Below are 25,358 nucleotides of genomic sequence, written 5' to 3'. Positions count from 1 at the left end.
GGGCGGACCCGCGCCACCGCGGACTACGGGTCCCGGCGTGCCCCGCGAGGCCGCGCGGCATTCTGGGGCTTGTGCGCCGGCCGCGCATGCGCGCTGGGCCCATCCGTATTGGAGCGGCAGCGGGGCGGGCGTCCGGGAGCACTTGCGGAAGAGCCCCGCGGAGGGGCGCGGGTATGCTGGGGTGTTTTGCGAAGTCCTGGTTCGCTGTCCGCCAGTCCCGCGGGGCCCTCCCGGGGGCCGGGACCAGGGCGGCGCCCCCACATCGCGGCCTGACCCGCACCGTGCTCAGACGCCGGCCCCCCCCACCCCGAGGCCTCCTACCCAGCCCGGAGCCCCACACTCGCCTTTCCTAAGATGGGGGGTCGTATTCGCAACGGTGTGCGGGGACGGAAGAGGTGATGGAGGGAACGCGGGGGGTGGGGGCGGCCCCTGAGTGGTCGCCGCAGTCCCCAGAGGCCACTCCCGCTAGCCTGCGCTCCAGCCCGGTTCGCGGGACCCGCCGCGCTGCTTCCCCCTCCTCCTGGACTCGCCTGCAGGCCTCGGGTTCACCGATGTAATCCCAGGGTACCGCCTGGCGAAGGTCCTGAGCTGCGTCCTCCGCGCCAATCTGCACGCTCGTCGGAGGCTGAATTTGGTTGAATGGCGTTTCTCACTAGAACGCTCCCCCGGCACTCAGCCCTCAGCGTCAGGAAGTAATAGCCTGCCCGCCCGGTTTTCCTTTCCAGAACTGCCAGATACTGGACTGGGAGAGGTTGGAGTTCCCATCTCAGGTGGAAGAAAGTGGAGGGCACTTGAGAGGTGCTAGGAAGTGCTCATGCTGGCCCTGGGCAGTGAGCGCTGCAGGTTTAACCTGAGCACGTGGGTGCCTGCAACAGGCTTCCAAGGCCCAAACCCACAAAACCAGGCTCCTTTCCTATACATTCCCCCGGAGGCAGTGGTGGGATCAGGAAGGACAGCGCCTGTCTCCCTACCAAGGGTCAGGTCTGAGTCAAAGTAAACAGGTGCTCACCATCAGACAGGACTAGCCTTTCAATGCCCAAAGTATAGGAGAATGCTTGTGCTAGTCCTAGTAGCTGACGTTGGCCCTCTGCCCGGAAGGCTCTGTTCCAAAGCCATCTAGGGGCAGGCAGCGAGGCCCCACAGAATGGGTGGGAATCAAAGCTGGTCTTCATTGATGCTGCAAGTGTCTGCAGGACTTTGAAGGATAGTGGATGGGGGGAAGGCCCCACCTGCCTCTGTTGCTTGAGGGGCCAGGTGTGAGGAAATGTGGCAACGATGTTCCCATGCCCTTGACACAATTCACTTGTGGCCCAGCCAGGTTGCATGAGAAGGGAAAGCCAAAAATAAGGTCTCTATAGAGAGGGGCTTCTAAACACCCATTTTGTGATGCTTTCTGCAGCTTCACTGCCATGGTGGAGTTTTACAGAAATTCATTTTTTAACAATAACTGGATTTTCTAATTAGCTAAAGAATGCATGCTTGTGGGGATCCCTGGGTGGCTCAGCGGTTTGGCACCTGCCTTCGGCCCAGGGCATGATCCTGGAGTCCCAGGATCGAGTCCCATGTCGGGCTCCCTGCATGGAGCCTGCTCCTCCTCTGCCTTTGCCTCTCTGTGTGCGTGTGTCTCGCATGAATAAATAAATAAAATATTTTTAAAAATGCATGCTTGTTACAAACATTTTAAGTTTATAAAAAATACAAAGAAACAAGTAGAGGGGTGCCTGACTGGCTTAGTCCTCAGAGCATACAATGCTTGATCTTGGAGTCACAAGTTCAAGTCCCACATTGGCCATAGAGCTTTCTTAATACAAAATAATAATAATAAACAAGAAACAAAAATCTGGCATCCTGACAGCTTGCCATGCATGCCCTTAATGCCACATGAATGGATGCCTTCCTGCCCCACACCATGCAGCAGTCCTAGTCACAGAATCCTGGCATAGTGGGTCTGTTTTTTTATATCATGGACTCTTTTTGCTTTTTTCTCTCTCTCTTCTCTTTTTTTACAGGCCTTTTTTTTAGTCTATGCTCCCTACAAACTGAACATAATCTTCCATAGTCCCTCTATGTTTACACAAATGACAAGAGTCCAGAGAAACGGTAGGATATTCAGGCAGCACAAATGCCCTGAGTTAGGGAGGTTAGAGAATCTGGCTAGCGATGAGGTCAGGGGTCAGGTTAGGGATCTGGGGGTGGGGGTGCTCATGTTGGACATTGTGTTAGGGATGAGGTCAGAAGTCAGGTTAGGGATCTGGTTAGGACGGTCATGTTAGACATTGTGTTAGGGATGAGGTCAGAAGTCAGGTTAGAGATCTGAGGGGGCGATCATGTTAGACAACGGGTTAGGGAATCAGGTTAGAAATCAGGGTATGGGGAGGGCAGGGATCCCTGGGTGGCTCAGCGGTTTAGCGCCTGCCTTTGGCCCAGGGCATGATCCTGGAGTCCCAGGATCGAGTCCCACATTGGGTTCCCTGCATGGAGCCTGCTTCTTCCTCTGGCTGTGTCTTTGGCTCTCTCTCTCTGTTTGTCTCTCATGAATAAATAAAAAATTAAAAAAAAAAAAGAGGGCTCTCTGCTCCTCCCCGCCCGACAGCTGCATCTTCTGGTGCAGCGCCAGGCGCGTCCCCGAGACACGATGGTGAAGGTTGGAGTGAACGGATTTGGCCGTATTGGGCGCCTGGTCACCAGGGCTGCTTTTAACTCTGGCAAAGTGGATATTGTCACCATCAATGATCCCTTCATTGATCTCAACTACATGGTGTACATGTTCCAGTATGATTCTACCCACGGCAAATTCCACGGCACAGTCAAGGCTGAGAACGGGAAACTTGTCATCAACGGGAAGTCCATCTCCATCTTCCAGGAGCGAGATCCCGCCAACATCAAATGGGGTGATGCTGGTGCTGAGTATGTTGTGGAGTCCATTGGGGTCTTCACCACCATGGAGAAGGCTGGGGCTCACTTGAAAGGCAGGGCCAAGAGGGTCATCATCTCTGCTCCTTCTGCTGATGCCCCCATGTTTGTGATGGGCGTGAACCATGAGAAGTATGACAACTCCCTCAAGATTGTCAGCAATGCCTCCTGCACCACCAACTGCTTGGCTCCTCTAGCCAAAGTCATCCATGACCACTTTGGCATCGTGGAGGGCCTCATGACCACCGTCCATGCCATTACTGCCACCCAGAAGACCGTGGACGGCCCCTCTGGGAAGCTGTGGCGTGACGGCCGAGGGGCTGCCCAGAACATCATCCCTGCTTCCACTGGCGCCGCCAAGGCTGTGGGCAAGGTCATCCCTGAGCTGAACGGGAAGCTCACTGGCATGGCCTTCTGTGTCCCCACCCCCAATGTATCAGTTGTGGATCTGACCTGCCGCCTGGAGAAAGCTGCCAAATATGACGACATCAAGAAGGTAATGAAGCAGGCATCGGAGGGACCCCTCAAGGGCATCCTGGGCTACACTGAGGACCAGGTGGTCTCCTGTGACTTCAACAGTGACGCCCACTCTTCCACCTTCGACGCCGGGGCTGGCATTGCTCTCAATGACCACTTTGTCAAGCTCATTTCCTGGTATGACAATGAATTCGGCTACAGCAACTGGGTGGTGGACCTCATGGTCCACATGGCCTCCAAGGAGTAAGAGCCTCCTGGACCACCAGCCCCAGCAAGAACAAGAGGAAGAGAGAGGCCCTCAGCTGCTGGGGAGTCCCTGCCCCAACTTAATCCCCCAACACACTGAGAATCTCCTGACCTCCAATTTACATCCTAGACCCCAAGGAAGGGGAGGGGCTTGGGGAGCCCTACCTTGTCATGTACCATCAATAAAGTATACTGTACCCAGCCAAAAAAAAAAAAAAAAGAGGAAGTGAGGGATAAGTGGGAGTGGCTCAGGATGGTGGGGAGTGGCAGGACCACTGGAGTCAGGTACCACAGCACGTGAGCTGGCAAGACAGGGATGTTCACAGGGGGTGGTAGCTGACCTGCACTTAATGGCCATGGCAAAGACTAGGATGTGAACCTAGGAAAAGGGCCTGATGTGAGGCTGGAGGGCAAGGCCCTTGGGGGAAGAACCAGAACAACTTTGAGCACCTTGGAAAAAGCCCCCTGCCCCCAGTAGGTCCCTCACTTAGCTATTTGTCCAGTCCTCCATTAGGTCATCTGCCTTTTTCTCATTGATTTCTAAGAGTTCTTTGTATGTTGTGGATACAGGTCAGATATATGTATTAAAAGCATGTTCTCCCATTCAATGGACTACCTTTTCAACTTTTAATGGCGTCTTTGATGAATAGTTCTTGACTTTAATTATTTAATCTTTTCTTTTTTTTTGGTGGCCCGAAGAAATTTTTGCTACCTCAAGTTCATGAAGACATTCTCTTATGTTTTTTTTTAAAGATTTATTTATTTATTCATGAGAGATACACACGCACAGAGAGAGAGAGAGAGAGAGGGGCAGAGACACCGGCAGAGGGAAAAGCAGGCTTCATGCAGGGAGCCCGACGTGGGTTTTAACCCCAGGTCTCCAGGAGAACGCCCAGGACTGAAGACGGTGCTAAACCGCTGAGCCACCGGGGCTGCCTTTCTCTTATGTTTTATCCTAGGAATTTAACTGTTCTATATTTCACATTTAGGCTTATGATAACTTGAAATTGAGGGCAGCCCTGGTGGCGCAACGGTTTAGCGCCGCCTGCGGCCTGGGGTGTGATCCTGGCGACCCGGGATTAAGTCCCACGTCGGGCTTCCTGCGTGGAGCCTGCTTCTCCCTCTGCCTGTGTCTCTGCCTCCTCTCTCTTCGCTCTCTCTGAATGAATGAATAAATAAATCTTAAAAAAAAAAAAGAAATTGGTGCTTGTTTTTGTATATTGTAAGACAGGCATCAGGATTATTTTTCCCTATGGGTAGAAAATAGACCCAGCACCATGTATTCATTAGGCAGAACAATAGCCATCAAAGATGCCCATGTCCCATCCTGATCCCAGGATTTATGAATATATTGCTTTACATGGAAAGAGGGATTTTGCAAAGGTAATTTTGTTAAGGATCTTGAGATGAGGTTTTGTTCTGGAGTATGCTGCTGCGCCCAATGTCAGTGTAAGCATTCTCAGAAAAGGACTTGAGAGGCATACGTGAAGCATAGAGGGAGATTTGACTCCAGAGTCAGAATGATGCCATGGGTTGGGGACCTGCACAGCCTGTGCTAGCTTCAAAGGTAGAGGAAGGGGCTTGAGCTGGGGAATGCAAGGAGCCTTTGCAGGCTGGCAAAGGTGAGAAAATGGGTTCTCTTCTGGAGCCTCCAGAAAGGAATGCAGCCCTGATGACACCTTGATTGTAGCCGAGGAAGACCTGGGTCAGATCGCTAAGTTGATCTGTTGTTAAGCCACTAAGACTGTGAGAACTTGTTACAGAAACAAACAACTAACATACCCCAATGAATTAGTGGCACCTTTATTATAAATTGAGTAGCCTGTTGGGACTCTATTCTGTCGCTTTTTCTTTAAAGTTGAGTCAATACCAAGTGGTTTTAGTTACTACAGCTTTATAACCTGTCTTGGTATATGCTGTCAGACCTCCAGCTTATTCTTTTTCTTCAAGCCTGTTTGGATGTTTTTGGTGTCCTTTCATGAACCAAAGTTCTTAATTTTAGCATAGTTAAATTTGCCAGTCTTTCCTTTGAGAGCTGTCCTTTTGGAGAAAACTTCCTTTTTTTTGTGGAGAAAACTTCCTTGACCTAAGTCAGAAGTGTATTCACTTAGCTCTTCTACCAAAAGATTTACTTTAAAAATATATTTATTAAAAAAATAAAAAAATAATTTATTCATGAGAGACACACAGAAAGAGGCAGAGACATAGGCAGAAGCATGTGCCTTGCGGGGAGCCCTATGTGGGACTCAATTCCAGGCCCCTGGGATTGTGACCTGAGATGAAGGCAGATGCCCAACCACTGAGCCACCCAGGTGCCCCTTCTACCAAAAGATTTAGACATTTTCTTTTACTCTTTCTTGATCCATCTCGTTTCCAGGCATTTCTGCATATAGTGTGAAATATAAGCCCAACTTCATTTTTTTACCGTATAGATAATACAGTACTTTCCCAGATTGCCTAAGTGAACAGTCATATAACAAAGCACCAAGGGAGTCTGTTTCTAGACTCTTTCTTCTTCCCTTCTATGTCATTGTTCAGCTGCTCCCTACACCACTAACCCACTCATAACTGGATGCACAGTTGCCCTGAAGCTAATGAGGCATCTGCATGAGACCCTGACCAGTGTATTCACACAGTTCTTTTCTTGGTAAAGTTTGTATAAGTGTGATATTGGATTGCAATTGGTTAGGACCACTGACTCACACAGCCTGCCCTTCTGGGTTTTGTGTATTTTTAAAGATTTTTAAAAAAGATTTTATTTGTTTATTCATGAGAGACACAAAGAGAGAGAGAGGCAGAGACATAGGCAGAGGGAGAAGCAGGCTCCATGCAGGGAGCCCAATGTGGGACTCAATCCCAGGACCCCGGGATCACACCCTGAGCCAAAGGCAGACGCCCAACCACTGAGCCACCCACATGTCCCTCTAGATTCTGTTATCTTCCTTTGACAATGACAACGTGTGCTTTCCAGTCACTAAACACTCTGCAGCCTCTGCCTCTCTCCCTTTGGATTTCCACTCTGGGGGAAGCCAGACCCTATGTTAGGAGGTTACTCCAGCAGCCCGTGGAAAGGCCCACATGGGGAGGAACGGAAGCCTCCTGCCAATGGCCAGTGCCACCTGAGTAAGCTGTCCCAGTAGCCCAGGTGAAGCCCCAGCAAGCTTTTGGATGATGGCAGCCCTGGGCATTATCTTGTCTGTAGCCAAAACTAGCTGGCTCACCCACTCCCAATTCTGACCAAAGAAACTGCATGTGATAGTCAATGTTTACTGTTGTTTTGAACCACTAAGTTTTGGAGTAACATGATACACAGCAATAAATAACAGATAAGATGTGTCTAGAGAATGTTTTGGTGCAGGATGAGGCTCCAATTCCTAGGATATGGACCCTGGGGTCTCAGCCGCATGCCCAGGGACATTCAGGGGCTTGAATGAGGTGTCCACTCTAGCTGCCCAGAGCTCCCATGACAATGTTCTCTGGAAATTCTGGCAGCCTCGCAGCCCAGGCCTTCAGCCCCGTCTGGCAGCCCAGTCTTCAGCCAAGGGCAGTGGGACATCTTAGACTCCCCTCTACACCCTTGCCTGCCCTCCAGTGCCCTGTCCACAGATTCCCACTGCATCACTGGCCCTTCAGCTCAGCCATGTGGTGTGCTCTGGCTGGACCCCATCTCCCTGTTCCACAGTAGGAGACTGCCACAAGTACAGAGCTGGGTAGGCAAGGTGTACCTTGTGTATTTCCCTTCACTGGGGATTGCAGTCCTGCATTTCCTGTTTTTTTTTTCCCACATTGAGAAAATGGCTGCCTCATCTGTTTTGTCCATGTTAATGGTCATTTACTATGGGAGGGCCAGGATTCTGACAGAGTCTGCACAGAAACCTCAATTGAATTTGCCTATTTTGTTTATTTTAAGACAAATCTCTCTGGGTGCCTGAATGGCTCAGTGGGTTAAGCATGGCCTTCCGCTCAGGTCATGATCCCAGGGTCCTGGGACCCATCGAGCCCTGCAATGGGCTCCTTGCTTGGCAGGAGCCTGCTTCTCCTTCTCCCCATGCTGCTCCCCCTGCTTGTGTTCTCTCTCTCTCTCTCTCTCGTCTCTCTCTGGAATAAATAAATAAAGCCTTTCAAAAAAAAAAAAGGATAAATCTTTCTACATTTGTGGGAAAACTGGTGAGCTCTGAATCAAGCCTAGAATTTAGTTAGTGGTAACAGACTGATGTTGGTTTCTTAGTTTTAACAAAGCTGCTGTGAAAATGTAAGCTGTTGACACTAGGGGAAAGAAATGGGGAAACTGCATCATCATCTATGCTTTTCTGTAAGTGTAAACTTATTACAATGAAAAAAATTAGAAATGATCCCTCTGGTTGGGGGCAGGACAAGGGAAATGGAGGCCAGGCTCCCTGTCTGCGTGGCGGGCTAGCAGCGGCTCTGCTCAGTCCCCAGCTCAGACTGGTGAAGCTGGGTCACTAGTCTCCAGCAGAAGTGGTCCAAGGCACTCCCAAGCACTTAATGGTGCTTATACCTTGCGGCTAGTCCAGGGTTTGGGAAGAACTTTCATTTTCTTTTCTTTGCTGTTTTGGGTTTTAATTTCCTGTAATCTTCACAATTAGAAAAAGCAGCACAGGGATGCCTGGGTGGCTCATTGATTGAGCGTCTGCAGGCTCAGGTCGTGATCCCTGGGTCCTGGGATGGAGTCCCTCATCTGGCTCTCCGCAGGGAGCCTGTTTCTCCCTCTGCCTGTGTCTCTGCTTCTTTCTGTGCGTTTCTTTTTTATTTCTTAAAAAAAAAAAAAAAAAATATATATATATATATATATATATATATATATATATATTTAAGAAAATGAAGCAGAAAACAACGTTTCTTTAGCCACAGCTTGAGTGAGTGGGCCCTGCTGGCTACGGCGCCCTGACCTGGGTGATCCTGGACCTGGGGCAGTCCCTGCCGGGGATGGGAGTGGAGGGGCGGGCACGGCACTGCGAAGGTCGCCCGTGTTCTGGTTATTGCCCTCGCTTCCTTCCCTCCTCGGGAGCCGCAAGGCTCACTCGGCCGGCCAGCTGGGAGCAGCCGGCTGCAGCCTGGGCGGCGTCGGGTCGCCGGCAGGAAGAGGAGCCCAGGAGCTGGCAGCGGGCAGAGGGCGGGGCCAGGGCTGTGGGCGGGGCCTCCCGGCGGGCGGCCAATGGATCGGGCAGGACTGTAAGGGCGGGGCCAGGACGGCGGTACTTCTGTCTGTCCTCCCCCCAACCCCCTCGCTGAGCCAGGTCCCTAACCTCCGCCGCCCGGGGCGCCGCCGCCTGGGCCAGAATAGGCATGCCTGCCCAGCTGCTCCCGCCCGGCTGGGCTTCCATTGCCCACGCTGCGACTGCCCGACCATCCCCCCAGGCCATCCCCCCGGCCATCCCCCGGGCCAGTCGCGCCCCGCGCCTTCTCCAGGGAGTGCAGCGGGGCAAATGGGAGCACGTGTCCTTAGGGAGGCAGGCTTTGACTTGAAGCAGCCATCCCTTACTGTCGCCGCTCCCGCAGGGGGTTACTGCACTACTGCCACACAGCGTCCACGGAAGCCTCACACCCTGCCCAAGGTCTGGCAGCGAGTAGGAGATGTTGTGGGTTGAACTATTCCCCAAAAGATAGGTTCAAGTCCTAACTCCCTTGCCTGGGAATGCAACCTTATTTGGCAACAGGGTCTTTGCAGATGTAATCAGATTAAGAGAAATCCCCAGGTGGGCTCTAATCCAATGACTGACATCCTTAAGAGAAAACGGGTGCACTGCTGGCTCAGTTGGTGGAACAAATGACTCTGGGTCTCACAGGGTTGTAAGTTTGAGCCCCACTTTGGGTGTAGAGATTACTTAAAAAGAAAGTCTTAAAGAAAGAGGGAAGAGAAAATAGGTGGACACACAGGGAAGAGACCATGTGAAGATAAAGCCTGGGAGTGGAGTGATGCTGCCAGGAGCCCCAGTACACCAAGGATTGCCCACCATCACCAGAAGCTGGGAAGAAGCCAGGAAAGAAGGAGCATGGCCCTACATATGCCTCAGCTTTAGGCTTCCATGCTCCAGAACTGTGAAACAATAACTTTGTGTTGTTTTGTGGTACTTTAGTGGGATCCTAAGGAACCTGTTCAAGGGAAACAGGACTAGAAGACTGGCTGTCCAGCCCCAGGCAGTAGTGCCACTTGGAGATGGACAAAGAGTTATAGGTACTCTCCAGGAGGACTCAGCCAGTCTGGGAGAAGTCAGAGGAGACTTCTGGAGAAAGTACTATCCCAGGTAAGATCTGGCATGGGGACAGAGAAGTTCAATTTGATACCTGCCCAAGGTGAATGTGTGTGGCTGTCCAAGGGGTGACATCCAGTGGGGAGTCAGCTTCATACTTGAAGCTCTGGGTTTCAGAGGCAGAGCTGGACATCCTTCCTGCTCCTGAAAGTCCAACACAAGTCAGGCTGAGGAGTGGGTTTCATGTGAGGGGCACTGGGAAGCCATAGCACGATTTTATTATTTTATTTTATTTATCATTTTATTATTATTTTTAAAAGATTTTATTCATCCATTCATGAAATACACACACACACAGAGAGAGAGAGAGAGAGAGAGAGAGAGAGAGAGAGAAGGCAGAGGGAGAAGCAGGCTCCACGCAGGGAGCCCAATGCGGGACTCCATCCCGGGTCTCCAGGATCATGCCCCGGGCCAAAGGCAGGTGCCAAACTGCTGAGCCACCCAGGCTGCCCGATAGCACGGTTTTAAACAGTTGGATGATATGGTCAATTTTGTGGGTTTTTTAAAAAAGATTTTATTTATTCATGAGAAATACAGAGAGAGGCAGAGACACAGCAGAGGGAGAATCAGGCTCCCTGCAGGGAGCCTCATGTGGAACTTGATCCTGGGACCCCAGGATCACGCCCTGAGCGGAAGGCAGACGCTCAACTGCTGAGCCATCCTCGTGTCCCAGTTTTATGGTTTAGAAACATTCTAGTTGAATGCAGAGAATGGACTGGAGGGGGAGAAAGCTGCCTTTACTGGAGAGAGGCTACATTAGAGGGGATTTAGGAAGTGGAATTCCTGGGGGTTAGGGGGCTAGTTTTAGACCAGCTCGGGTGGAATCTCCAAGGAAGCAGCTTTGGGGGGCAAGATGGGTCTGGGTCTGTGGTTGCCCCAGTCTGTGGTTTGCTCTTGGAAGGACCACTGAGACTCTGTTGACAGGCACTTCAGACTTCTTGGGGGCTACTGGGGTCAGCCCCGAGGTGGAAGGAGAGAGGGGTGGCAGGCAGAGCAGGTGGAGAGGCCTCCTGCTCAGGCTTTTTAGCCAGGACAGGACCCCCACTTAATGGAGAGTTGCTGATGTGACCAGAAGGAGCCTTGCAGTGCTGCCTGCTGGCCCCCCCGGTGGCTGAAGCTTCTGCTCCTGTGGGCTGTTCCAGTGGACCAAAGTAGCCCTTGGGCCAGGTGGGAGCTGAGGCAGAGCCAGGCCTTGGAAAAGGCAAGTTTCCAGTCTAGAGAGCAGAGTGGGCAGGGCTGGAAAGGGGCTTCTGGGAAAGTGGGGTAGAGGGAGGCCCCCTGCCCCTACTGCTCTGCCTGAGCTGGGGGAAGGGCCTTTATTCCTTGCCTCCTTGGAGGCAGGGGCCACCTGGGGCATGGGAGGAGGGGTGGCTTAAGACTGCCAGTTTCCACTTGGAAGCCCTCTTTATTTGGCCAGGGATGGAGAAAGGCTGGGGTCAGAGTGCATGCATCCCCATGGAAACAGCAATGAGCCTGGCCCCTCAGGGACCCTGGCCCTGGCAGGGGATGGGGCTCTTTTGGCTAAGGGGCCTGGGCCTTGCCTTTGGCAGCAGCTCTTACAGGGAGGTCAGGCCATGAGCTGCAGGACCTGTGGCAAGAAGGAGCAGGGAGGCAGCGAGTTCTGCGGCCAAGGGCACACTGAGAACAAGGAGAGGAGATTTCAGTGTGCCTTCTGGAGCTGTATGCCCAGACTGGGTGGTCAGTGGAAGGCAGGCAGCCAGAGGTGGCACAGCTGCAGACCAGGGGAACTCCCCACCGATCTTGATCCCGGGGCCAGCAGATGGGCCTGGAGTCCTCTGGTCCTAAAGACCTTGCTCAGCTTGGCCTTGGCCTGGGGCAGGGGGCGGGGGGGGGGGGTTGTGCTGTGGGAGCTGAGAAGGAGGGCAGCTGAATAACTCCCCTCCTCCCCTCCTCCCCTCCAAAGGCCAGAGCAGAGCAGCCCTCCATTATCTATAATCACCTGCCTTTGAGTCCAGAGTTTTGTCCAGAGAAATGACAGGAGTCTCAAAGAGACCCAAAGTTCAGTCCCAGCTGCTGCCATCCTGGTGTGGCCAGGATCCCTCTGAACCCACCAGGCAGGGGGCTTTGCCTCTCAGGGTCCTCACCTACCTGCCAGAAGCCTGTTTCCTAAGAAAATACTTTCTCAGTCTGTAGTGCCAGGGAAAAATCCAGACTCAGAATTTCCAAGCTCTGTATGCACTGAAATTGTTGCCCGAGGGACCACTGCCCACCTTTGGGAGACTCATATGTAAGCACTTGTGGGGGGCCCAGTCATGAGAAATAAGGTCCCTGCCGGGTGAGGCCCCTGGAGTGTGCAGGGCTGGGGGCTGTCCTGCTGGCCAGATTTGCTGGAAAGGGCTCAGGAGCTCCGCAAGACAGCCAGGCTGGGCCTAGGGAGGCCTGCACTGGGCAGGAAAAGACCAGCCAGCCCTAAATAACTTTCTTCAAGAAAATCTAAACACAATTTGCATATTTTGAATAAATTTGCATGTTGAACACTATCCTAAATGCAATTTTTTCCCCAAGAGATTTAGTTCCAAATATGAAATCAGATGAGATATATTTGTTTTGTACTACAGGATTTAAAAGGTGCAGTTTTCAGGTATGTGCCTCAGAGGGATCCAAGGCCTGGAGAGGGCACCTATTCTTCCCACAGCCATAGGGATAATATGGCAAAATGCAAATGTTTATGAGCCACTGCCCAGCTAGATACCTTTCCAGGAGCCCCTCTTGAGTTCTGGCAGTGATTGCTGGGGTAACGGTCTTTTCTGGTTTCTCAGGATCTCCAGGGTCTTGCTAGGGCACAGCACACATGAGGACTTCACATACAGTTTTTGGCTGAAAGTGGGCAATTCTATAATTCAATGGAGACACTGGGGAGGGTGTCTCCTACCCCAGCTTGCCCTATGCCAGTTCCTGCTCTGGCGGGTCAAGGGGAGTATTATGAAGTACCAACTTCTCTGTCCTGTTTCCTACCAGAGCCCTGCATTGGCAGAACTGATCATGCTTTTGTGTCTCCATCCCCCTCGGTCACTGGATATGGCAGCCCTGGGAGAGGAGACCCATGGCCAGATGGCTCTTTGCAGCTGAGCTAGACCCGCAGGAGGTGGCAGCTGGAGGCTGAGCAGGAAGACCTTGTTTGGGAGGGGATCTGAGTGGCCCATCTGTGTCCAGCTGACCAGCCCACTGTCATCACCAACTTCCCAAAGCTGCACTCTGGCTACAGGCTGGTATTCCAGGGCCTCCCTGGTAGCCCTTTCTGCCCTGCGCCTCTGCCCCACTGCAGTCTCACTGGCATGGCACATCCCCCAGCAGTTCCAGGGACTGAGCTCCACTCCTAGCACAGATCCCCTAGGGCACCCAGCTCCAGGCCAGATTCAGGACTGGGGGACTAGGCAACGGGCTGAATCCAGGCCCTGCAGATTTCTGCAGGAAAGACTCCAACACCGCCCTGCTGGCCAGTCCTACTTCGGCCTGTTTTCCACGCTCGCTCCCATTGTTTGGGACCATGCAAGCCAAGTCCGTAGGGTAGGTTCTCGGAGCGCAGTTGTGCGCGCGTGTGCACGTGCGGAGGTGCTCCTCCCGGGCTGCCAGCTGGCCTTCCCTGGGTCGGGCCACTCGGAACTTGACCTCCGCCTTCCCTGCGCCACCGCGCTTCCTGTCCCGGGAGCCCTCTTCCTGCCCCCGAGGTCGGGGCGTGGGACCACCGGGACGCCGTGCTGGCGGCCCCTGGGAGCTGACCCCGCCGTGCCCCGCGCACCGGCCACCGGCGGCTGTCCGAACGGCACGTGCCATAGCAGGACACGCCGGGTGGCGGCGAGCAAGCGGCGCGGCCCCCCGTCCCCACTCCGTCGCCGCGCGCCCCGGGTCGAGGCCGCGATCGCGCGGGGCCGGCTCGCGGGCGGCGATTGGGTGCGCGGCCGTGACGTCACCTCGCCCCGCCGGCTCCGGCCTCGGGCTCCCGGCTCCGGGCTTTGGGTCTCGCCGCCGCCTAGCGCGCGCCCGGCTGAGTAGCGGGAGCGGGACGCGCGCCCGGCGCTGGTCTGAGACGGCTCGCGGGGTCCCGCGGCCCCGGCCCCCGCGGCTCCCCTTCCCCCACCCCGCCCCCGCGCCCCCCCGCGCCCCGCCAGGTCCCCGCCCGCCTCGCGCCCCGCCCGCCCGCGCGCCCCGCCCGGCGCGGATTTGAAAAGCCCGGCCGCAGCCCCGCGAGCGCGGCAGCCAATCAGCGGCGCGCACTTTCCCGCGGCTTCTGCGAGGCGGCGGCGGCCCGGCGGCGGCGGCGGCGGGCGGGAGGCGCGGGGGCGGGGTCGGCGCCGCGCGCGGAGAGCCTCGGCCTGGCCGCGCTGCGCCCGCCGCCGCCGCCGCCCCCTCCCCTCCCTCGGCCCTCCCTCCCCCGCGGCCCCGGCCCCCTCCCCGGCCCGCCGCCGCCGGAGCCGCCGCGCCCGGAGAGTCGCCGCCGCCGGAGGATGCGACGCACAACAGGTCACTGGAGCCGCCGGCCCAACCGCCGCCGCCGCGGGCCTGAGGGGCTGAGGGGGCTGAGGGGGCTGAGGGGGTTGAGGGGCCGGGGCTGCCCGGGAGGAGAGGGCGGCGGGGCCGGGGGGAGGGCGCCCGCGGGGAGGACGGCCGGGAGGCTGGGGGAGGGAGGGAGGCCGGCGGGGCGGGGGCGGCCGCGGCTAACGGGGCCGGGCGGCGGGCGGGCGCGGCCATGTTGGGCCCGGCCGCCGGCGGCTGCACCTGTGCCGGCCTGCGGGCCGGGCGGCCTTTGTTCGCGGCGGCGCCGGGCGGGCCGGGCCGGCCTTTGTGAGGCGCGGGCCCGGGGCCGCGGACGGCGGTGGGAGGGGCGCGCCGGGCCGGCGGGGAGGCGCTTTTTGTCTGCGGAGGGTCCGCGGGTGACACTGGCCGACGCCGGCCGTTGGTCAGCGCGGGCGCCCGGCGGCCGGGCCGGGCCTTGGCAGGTGGAGGCGCGGGGCGGCCGCGGGGACCCCGCCCGGGGCTGTCGGCGCGCGCGGCCCGGACCGGGCACTGAGCGGGAGCAGCCCGAGGCCTTCGGCGCCCAGACGCGTCCCCCCGGCCGCACGCTGGCTCGGCCCCTCGCGAGCGGGCGCGTTGGAAATCTCGGCGTTTGAGGAGCGCTGGTGCGGAGGGTGGATGAGGAGCCGGTGGGCCGGCGCCGGGTTCGGGCCTCTCTGTGCGCGCGGGGCGGGAGGGTCCCGGCTGTGACATTCAGGTGGAAACTTCGGACCCCCGCCGCCCTTCCGCCGCTGCTGGGTCTGCGAGGAGCGGGGGAGGGGACGGGGGATGGGGTGCCGGGGAGGGGGGCTGCGTGCGGGGCTCGGAGCCCCCGGGCGGGGCAGGCGGGGGTGGGGGTGGGTCACAGGCTTCCTTCGGGCTGCGTTAGGGAGCCGGCGGCGCTGACAGCCCACGCTTAGGGTCCCGGGCCTTGACTTTTCAGTGAGTTAAACACCGTCGTTCCTTGGTCACTAAACACATTGCGTCCCTCACGGACGCACCACGCACCCATCCTCCTGACTATGATTTGTGTATTTTTAAACGAGCTTATCGAGAGATGAGGTAAGAAGCCATCCCGTTTATGCAGCCGCGACCCTAACGTGTATTTTTTGTAATATCCTAACTGCCCTAGTTGCGTATTTGAATGTGAAGAGGGCAGCAGTCCTGTGAGAGTAGCAGTGCACACAATGAGGTGAAGGAAGCGAGTCCTGCGCGCACGGCCCTCCCCGTGTGCCCGACGTGTGCTTTCACACCCCACCACCGTCCATAGTTCAAATCTAAACTACCGACTGCGAGCGACGAGGACTCATGCTTTAAGCACGATTACTTTGAGTCATTTCCTTTTCTTTCCTTCCATTTTCTCAGACGCCCGGCAGCCTTCAGTTTGGGGCTGATGATGGGTGAAGTGAGTTTGTGAGAGCTTTTGTGAAGAGCTCTGATCCATTCAGCACAAACTCTTCCCCCTCCCCCACGGACTGCGCTACTACCAATTAGACTGGCCTCTGATTCCAGCAGCAGGCTGTCCAGTTTGAGAGTCCCCGACGGGTACCTGCATTTGGAAGAAATGGGAGGCGCTTTGTTCGTGTGTGCACCCATGTATGATAGGTTCTTAAGTAACATAAACTAACACGCAGTCTGTGGAAGCACTAGGGTGAAACAGTAAACAGGCTACCAGATACCAGCAGCTAGGCTTAGGGTGTTCTGCAAGTGATTTATGTGGAACCCTGAAAACAGTAAGGACCTGCTGCAATGTGAGCACCCAAGGAAGAGTAAGAGCCGCAGGAATTAGATGTCAGAAAGGAGAAGCTGTGGCTTTCCTTAGGGAATGGTGGGTCAGGCCTCCCACCTACACAGATAGAGGTCCCAACTTTTACAAGTTTACTCCTATGGCAGAATGTAAACTAATTAGTTATTTCCTTTTTTATGGTTTGACGCTTCAGTGTAAAACATATAAAAGTAGGTGGGATAGACTTACTGAGAAGTGCTAGGAGAGGATGGACACCAATAAAATGTGTGCCACGTGAGATAGAGAGTTTTTTGTCACCAAGCACATACAAAAAGTGCTAAGAAGATGCTGAAGTTTATCATCTAAATTTATTTTGCTCTGCCCTTTTCAATGGGGGCAAATAACCTTTCTAAGTAAACACTTTAGTCAATCAGCAGGAACTGAAGATCTAAGCTTTATACTTCCATAATCTGGTGTATACTTTTGTTGTTGTTCTGGCTTGACTATGGAATGTGTGCAGTTTGGGGTAAGCATCTTAGTTTCCTGAGCCTCACTCTTCTCTTTTGGTGGACTTCAATAAGTGTGTCTTTCTTCCCCAAATATGTGGTGCCCTGCTCTGAATCTAGGCCTTTGCGTGGACTGTTGCTGGATGTGAGGTACTGGTTGTCCTTTCTTTTGGAGCACAGAGTATCTAGCCTTTTAATGGCTATGTATGTGACCTTTCTCCCCTATTGGATGAGCTGTTGGAGATAGCACTCTTTTAGCTTTGGGCAGCTCAGGCCCTTTTGGTGCCTCCTCATAGCCGGCACTCAGTAAATGGTAAATAAATGGGCCTATGACTTAGGATAAACAAACAACCCATATTAATGTCCATGTCTGGCCTGTTTGCCTCTCTTTTTGGTAAGTCACATTGGAGCAGAAAGGGATCCTCTGGAAGAAGCTGAAGATGGAAAGTAAGAGGCTGGCTTAAGGTGACCCTGCTTTAATTGGGGAGCCAGGACTGTTTGTCAGGCAGGGCTGTTTCCTTTTCCTTTTCTCATCATAGCTAACTCAAATGTTAAATAAAAAGTTCATGATGAGGGACACCTGGATGGCTCAGCAGTTGAGCTCAGGGAGTGATCCTAGTCTGGGGATTGAGTCCTGCATCAGGCTCCCTGCGAGGAGCCTACTTCTCCCTCTATGTCTCTGCCTCTTTCTCTCTCTCATGAATAAATAAATAAAATCTTAAAAAAAAGTTAATGATGAAACATTGCAAGTGTATAAGAGTAATAGAACAGACCTAAGGATCACCAGGATGAAGCAAGCAGTGATGTTTCTACTGTACCTCTCTGTATTGCTGGGCAAGGTAAAAAGAATATAAAATTACAAAATACAATAGCAAGGGGTGACATAAAAGGAGGGTTATGCAGGTACTTTACCCATTATCTTTATATGATTTGTTAATTTCTTTTTCAGGATTGGTTGTTTACACTAAGCTCTTTAGGGGAAGAAAAGACCTATGTTAGTTACCCCAGGGACTTGTCAGCATTTTGCATTTGTCTGTTGCAATATAGTTTTTGAAGGAGTTGATTGATTTGATGAAATTTGGGTTGCTAGGTAAAAAAAATCAAGACAGACCACAAAGTAGTTTTGTCCTTAAGTCTGCCTTCCAAAAAGCAAATGGCCACATAGAAGTTCTCAAAGCATCTTATTTCTGTAATACTTAAATGATTTCAACAAAACAGACAAGTATAGACATTGTGAAGTGTTGGTTAAGCTGAGTGCTGGCTTGTAGCTCAATACCCTCAGCAGTGAGACTTCCCTGGCAGGTGTGTAATAAACAATGTTTATTACTGGAAGGAGTTGTCATTGAAAGAGTTGAGGATATGAGTGAAGTCTGTTACACTGTTTTTTTTTTTTTTTTTAAGATTTCATTTATTTATTTATGAGAGAGAGAGAGAGAGAGAGAGAGAGGCAGAGACACAGGCAGAGGGAGAAGCAGGCTCCATGCAGGGAGCCTGACTGGGACTCAATCCCGGGAGCCAGGATCACATCCTGGGCTGAAGGCAGGCGCTAAACCTCTGAGCCACCCAGGGATGGATCCCTGTTACACTGTTAAAGGATGTAGCTGTGTCTTCAAGTTTTCTTTTTTCTTTTCTTTTCTTTTCTCTTTTCTTTTCTTTTCTTTTCTTTCTTTCTTGATTTTATTTATTTATTTATTTATTTGAGACACAGAGAGAGGCAGAGACACAAGCAGAGGGAGAAGCAGGCTCCCTTCGGGAAGCCTGATGTGAGACTCGATCCCAGGGCCCTGGGATCACGCTCCGAGCCAAAGGCAGACGCTCAACCACTGAGCCACCCAGGTGCCCCTGTCTTCAAGTTTCAATTATTTTTCCATGTGTTTTTGTTGCTATATGCTGGAGGCCAGCAGATTACAAAGTGTGTTTCTGTCTCCAGTTTTACTAGCCTCAGATCTCTATATCCTGCCTGGACTTTGCAAAATGCATATGTGGTCAGGTGAAGCCCCACTCTTCAAGGATCTCCATTGGCATTTGGAGTTTGAGACCGGCGTCTCCCTAGCTTCCCCTGCCCCCCATCACACCCACCCTCAGTGTATATGTGCGCAGAGTTAGCTTTTCCTGTTAATTACCTCTCATTTAACTCTCAGCTTGGACCTCACTCTTGCAGGGCCACCCAAGTCCTTGCCTGTTTTGAGAGGCTCTCATAATTATGCCTTGAAGAGTGTGTGCTTGCTTCATCTATCTTTGCCTACTCTCCATTCTCATTCTGCTATAGCCACCCTGGCCTTTGGCCCACCTCAAGGACCATAGCCATGCTTGGCCTCAGGCCATCGCACTTGCCATTTCTTCTACCTGGAGTGCTCTTCCTGGGATACCTGCATGACTCCTTGTCTGCCTTTAGGTCTCCTTGCCTTCCTTTAGGTCTTTGCTCAAACTTCCTCTCTCGCACTTTCCTGACCACCAGTTTAAAAGGCCCTGTTGCTGCCTGGCACTCCCCATCTGCCTTAGCTTTTTCTGCACGGCACGTACCCTCTGACAGTCTGTGTTTTACTTGTTCATCTGCCTGACTACATTGAGACGTTTGTAAGGGTGGGGATTTTTTTCCTTCTGGCTTTGATTACTGTCATGCCCCCCCCAAGTGCCTAGAATGGTGCCTGAGTGTCAGTGATTGTTTGAATGAATGGACCCTTGGTCCTTTGATGTTGAGCATATAATATGTCTCAGAAGTGGTGCAGATGGGGGGAAGTGATGTGAGCGTGCTTGCCTTATTGTGAGGTTGGAAAGGCGAGGGCCCTGGGAACATAACATGTCAGAGAGGAAGCTCATGGACCAGTGTTAGAGAATGGTGGCCCTCCAAGGCACAGGAGGTAGGGGTAGAAAGAGTGAAGAGATGCAAGAAAGGGGGCTGAAGTGGCATTGGTAGGATCAAGAACAGCATAGGGCTCAAAATAAGAGGACAAATCTGATTTGGCCCAGGTGTATTCACAATTTGAAAGATTGGGTGGATGGGGTACCAGTATTATCTTCCTGTGAACTAGTGAAAGGGAAGATGAGCCTAATTTCTGATCTACCTCAGCTCCTTCCAAAAAGAAACTCCGATCTTATCTACCAGCCAAAAATGCATCCTTGGTGCTTCACTGTTCACCCCATAGTGGAAGCCTTAGATTTTGAGCTGTGGCGTGTGGCCCCTTGTGTTTTTCTGGCATTTTTGTTGGTCATTCCTTTGTGGCTACTCTGAGATCTCATTGTCCTGCTGCTGCAGCTCTGGTAGTGAGCTAGGCTCTAGACCATCATTCTTTGTGTGTGCTGTTGCTTCTTCATTTGTCCTGATTGGTGCTGTAGCTCCTCTCATGGCCTGGCCTTCATATCCATTGCCAGTGGTGTTGCCCACTCTGCGCTCAGAGCACTAGATATGGGGTTTTTGGCTTTTTTTCATTCTAAGTTTGGTGTTTCTTTGTGAATTCTGGGCCCTGTCATCACCATATATCGTGTGGGTCTTGCCCATCCCTCTTTAGGTTGTGAGTTTCTCAAGAAGAGGACCCTTTTACTTGACTTCTGGTCTTCAAACAGTGCCCCATAGTACTCTGTTAACAAGCAGAGATAGCTTTTGAGTCTTCTGTTTTCCTAGAGTTTTTTGTTTCATAATGTGAATTCCTAGATTTTTAAAATTCAAATATATGTTAGAAATGAGAGGCTTCTGTGTTGTTTCCCCCAAAAGATTTGAAGTTGGTGCCATCTGGGTACAGCTTTTCTCTACATGGCTTTGAGCCTTGAATATTCTTTACCTCTTATTGAATCCTCACAGCCGGAAACTGAATCCCAAAGATATTAAGTATGACCCAAAGTCACAAGGCTGTAAGTGATTAGAACTTCTGCAAGGCCTGACCTTTGATTCTGTACTCTGGGAACTTATTGTTCTGCCTCTCAGGGGACTTTTTAACATAAGGCAGTCTGTACGTGATCAGGAGGGTGGGCTATTATGTTTTTGTTAGTCAGTATGGTGGTGTACTTTCCAGTATTTCTTCACTCATTGTCAGCTGTGTTCCAGTGATGAGCCAGAGCTTGTGTCCTTCATCCCATGGAGTTTACAGACCAGTGAGGGGGATGAAACTGAGGAGACAGTGGACAAAGATTACATTTTTGAAAACCCTGTGAAATAGTCTCACCAAATAATTAAACCTGAATCTGATCAAGGTTCTATGTCCAACAACCAATTTATGGGAAATAATGGGGGAAAGGAACATTTTAAACTATACCATAGGATTGTCATTAATAGAACTCAAAATTTGGGAACCAAAAAAAACCAAAAAAACAAAACTTGGGAACCTGCAAGTCCTATAACCTGATCTTTTCAACAAAGAACAAAATTGTACTGTGGAGGGCTTATTTGTGTCCCAGACAGACCAGTTAGTTAGAGACATGGCTAAACATCATCTATGATACTTGAGACACTTAGGAATTGGAGCATCCACTAGATTTGTCATTAAGGAATTTCCTTCCTTCCTTCCTTCCTTCCTTCCTTCTTTCCTTCCTTCCTTCCTTTTGCTGCCATAATGGTTTTGCTATGTTAAAAGAATTTGAGGGATGCCTGGCTGGCTCAGGCAGTGGGACATGGGACTCTTGATCTCTAGGTCCTGAGCTCAAGCTTCATATTGGGTGTGGAATTATTAAAAAAAAAAAAATTTGTAGGGGGATCCCTGGGTGGCGCAGCGGTTTGGTGCCTGCCTTTGGCCCAGGGCGCGATTCTGGAGACCTGGGATCGAATCCCACGTCGGGCTTCTGGTGCATGGAGCCTGCTTCTCCCTCTGCCTGTGTCTCTGCCTCTCTCTCTCTCTGTGAGTGACTATCATAAAAAAAAAAATTGTACCTTTTAGGGACACATATAGCTACTTGCCTATGAAATGACACACCATCTGTGATTAGCTTCACAATTCTGTGAAGAGGCGGTAGTAAGTATGTGGTTGGGTCAGGACTGGCCTAGGTTGGTGGTGGTATGGTGCATGGGCCTTTACCTATTCTGTCTACTTTTACGTGTATTTGGAATTCTCTGTAACAAAGGGAAAAAAAGTCATGAAGGAAAGATTGAATGCATCTAGTAGCATCTGTGGGAAGGCTGTATGTAACTGGGGCCTAACTTTCAGGGAACACTTCCTGATGGGATTGCCGCTGGAGCAGAGAGCAGAAGGGGTCTTGGTAGAGGGTATGCTGGGTAGAAGTAGGCACAAGTATTCCAGGGGAGGGAGCAGTCTGTGCAGAGACCCTTGGATAGGAGCGGAAAGGAGGCCGGTTTGGCTGGAGCAGAGGGTGAAGGGAACTGTGTGCAAAATGATGCAGAGGTGGAGAAAGGGTGCAGGTGTTTGGGGGCTGTATTAAGGATTTCATCCTAAGAGCAATGTGAAGCCCTTGAAGAGTTTCAAGGAGAGGTGGGGTCAGTGCGTGAGGCATGCATCCATTTGCTTTGGAAAGTGCCTTTCTCAGTGTCCTCTGTAGAGTTGGTGAAGAGAAGATTAGGGGAGAGCGAAGAGTTGGGTACTAGAGACCACACTGTAGTTACTGTCCATTTGCACTGGGAGCTTTCTGGTCGCCTTGCTCGGGTGCCCTGTAGAATTGAGGATTCCTTGGAGTGTGGGATGGCTATGTAATTTGCTTTGGGCAATGAAAAGTGACCTGTCACTTCTGACTGGAAGATCTGAGAGATGTGTGCTTTATCGTATTTTCTTTTTCTGAGTCTAATTGTGGAAGCACACAGATATATGCTGTAAGCAAGAAAGACACCTTTGGGTTGAGCCAAGGAACAAGTGATTGCTTTGGGGCTTGTTAATGCACTGTAGCCTAGTCCAGTGGGTCTTAAAAGTCTGGTCCCCAGCCTGGCAGCATCTGTCACCTGGGAACTTGTTAGGAATGCAGATTTGCAGGCCTGCCTTTGACCTATACTGAGTCATAAGCTCTGGAGTGGGGTGGGTCTAGCAGTCTGTGTAAATGAGTTTTCTACATGATTTGGATGCTTCCTACTTTGAGAATTGCCTGTGAATTTGCTGATTGATATGCCAATTAGGAGCTTGAGTGTTAGTCTGATGGAAGATGTTGTAGTGGGCTAGCACTGAGATTGTGGGTGTGGAGGGAAGTAGATAGGCTTAGGTAGGAAGGATTTTGGCTGAAATGAAACTGGTAAGGCCTGTTGTTCGAGATATGAGAAGTGGTGAGGGGAGAGATGTTAGGGACAGCCCTTAAATTTTTGACTGACAAGCCTCGATGACTGGAGGTGACATTTGCTGTCTAGACAAAATATTCTTTTGTAAGCATTTATATTTATTTCAGTTTTAGGGCTCAGAAACAGAGAAAAGCCTATTAAGGAATCTTTAAACATTTTTATTGATTTTTTTTTTTTTTTTGCTCAGATATCAGTTTCTCAGTGCCTGTATGGATCTCCCAGTTGAAACTGCACCCTTTCTGCTCCCCTAATCCCCTCTGGCCGATTATTTTTCTCCACAACAGTTATTACCTTGTTTATCATCCCCCACTCCTCCTCCCCTGCCCCCCCTTGAGTGGAAGCTTCTTGACAGCATGACACTGGTCTCTGGTTCCCTTCTGTATACCTAGAATCATGCTGCACCTGCAAGTGCTCAGTGTATGGAAGCTGAGTGGACAGTTTGAGCTGTCGGCACTGAATGCTGTCCCTGTGGCCAGATTGGTGAGCAGCAGCACACTTTGGATATGTGGGTAACAAGGAGAGCATGTGGCTGACTTAGAAGTGCTCAGGTTCTGGTCTGTGTGACTGGGATGTCACTGAGCACTGTCTAGTGTCGAGGCCCTTTTATTATCATCTGTTCACATTCTTCAATGTGATGGTCTGAGGTGGAGGCATGAACAAGATTGAGAGCACGGAGAAGCTGTCTGACTTCCGGCAGTCTGGTCTTCCTCAAGTGGGAGAAAACATGTTATGTTGGAAGCAGCCAGAATGAAAGCTTATAGCAACCTGCATGTTAGGTCTTTCTCTCTTGCTCTGTATCTGAAATTGTATACTTTATCTGTGGAATATGACTTGGGATTATGCATCATGCTAACAGTTTATTGGTTTTTTTTCTGCTTAGTTCTTAAATGTGTATAAAAAGGTGTTTGTTTCTTTAAAATTCAACTTATCATTTCTTTGGGAAAAAAATCACGGTTTTTGTTGGTCTACTGTCTACCTTTGGAGGCTAACCTCCTGTGCCTTTCTCAGATGCCAGAGTGCTCCCAACTGCTTTAGGGATCTGTGTGAATTAGCAGATTCCATCAGTAAAAGGCAGAAACAGGGTGGCACCCAGTGCTCCTTTGTCAAGCTCCTGCCATGGGTCAGTGGAGTGTTCTTGCAGGCTATCTTTTTGTTCAGAGGAAAGAGTAACACAAGACATCATAGTCATTACCCTGTCTACTTTCATCATTACCCTGTCTACTCCTTTCTTTGGAGAGGGGCCCTGATTTTTTTTGTATGTTGATAAGTTTCTGATATAGAGGAAATCTGTGTCTTGATGGCCCATTAAAAGTGAAAATAGGTTTTAATAGGAGTTTGCTCTTTACATTCTGTTTCTGGAGACTCCAAGGTGACTCTTTAGGGCCCAGCATAAGTAACACTAGTTTCACACACCAGATGTACACCTGGTGTTGGAGTGGAGCTGGTGGCCTCTCAAGCCTGGTTTCTGTTCTTGGTTGAGCCCTCTTCTATGGGCTGTCCTTCAGCCATAGAAGCCATTGTTGCGTCCCTGAGTCTTCACCAACTACTTGTTCTCCATTATTGGTCGAGATCTCGGAGCTGGTTCTTTATAGCTGCCCAAATCCTGGCACCACCTCACCTCTACCCTCCCTTTGTGAGTTTCTGGTACAGGACAGGAATGATGGGATGGATATAACGTAGCAGAAAGTGAGTTATGAATTTCAGCCTAAAGTTTATACAAATTATTGACTTTAAGGCAAATGGAAAGCTTGATTAATATTACAAATAATTTTTTAAAAGATTATTTATTCATTTGAGAGAGAGAGAGTGAGCAAGAGGGAGAACACAAGCAAGGGGAACTGCAGAGGCAGAGGGAGAAGCAGGCTCCCTGGTCAGCAGAGAGCCCAATGCAGGACTCGATCCCAGGACCCCGAGATCATGACCTGAGCCAAAGGCAGGCACTTAACCCACTGAGTCACCTAGGTGCCCCTATTACAAATAATTTTTAAACCAGAAAACACATTTTATAAAAAATTTGTGTCATACAGAAATGTGGAAGGAAACATAATTGTATCCTCACCAACCAAAATGTTTATGGATATTTCTAATTTATCTTTTCTTTTATCAAACTGAACCACGTACCCTAAAAACATTTTGTTCTGTGAAGATCATAACAAAGGATAACATTCCTCTGCTTTACTTCCCTCTTCTTCCCATTCCACAAGGCAACTGTTCTATTCTTTCTTCTGTTTCTTATATCTAGTTGTACTTTAAAAAAATGACTTGCTTACTTTGCTGAGTTGAGAACTTTCTGATTTATATATTGTGTATCAGGTTCCATTGTTGGGAGTTAAGGACTTAACTTTCTTATCCCTTTGACCTCCCACTTCACCTTCCCTGCTTCTTCCCAATACTGTGGTGTTTTGGTCACCTATTTCTACATAATAAGCTATTCCAGAAGTCAGTGGTTGAAAACATAGCATTTATTTGTTTACAGTTTTGCAGTCTGGACATAGTCTGCC

At 51.2% G+C, this 25,358-nt stretch overlaps 1 protein-coding gene and 1 pseudogene across 1 annotated transcript in view; both read left to right on the top strand.

Moving 5' to 3' along the window:
- Nucleotides 1-2,620: 2,620 nt before the first annotated feature.
- On the top strand, nucleotides 2,621-4,244 carry LOC144300427 (glyceraldehyde-3-phosphate dehydrogenase pseudogene; annotated as a pseudogene).
- A 9,994-nt stretch (nucleotides 4,245-14,238) lies between these two features.
- NSD2 (nuclear receptor binding SET domain protein 2) overlaps nucleotides 14,239-25,358 on the top strand; it is an 85,679-nt gene continuing 74,559 nt past the window's right edge. The window contains exon 1 of the mRNA XM_077876379.1: nucleotides 14,239-14,390. The gene's annotated coding sequence lies outside the window, so the exon portion shown is untranslated. The remainder of the gene's footprint in view (nucleotides 14,391-25,358) is intronic.

This window comes from Canis aureus, chromosome 2 (assembly GCF_053574225.1).
Source record: "Canis aureus isolate CA01 chromosome 2, VMU_Caureus_v.1.0, whole genome shotgun sequence".
In the NCBI taxonomy this organism is placed as follows: Eukaryota; Metazoa; Chordata; class Mammalia; order Carnivora; family Canidae; genus Canis; species Canis aureus.
This window is presented reverse-complemented; position numbering and strand designations above follow the sequence as displayed.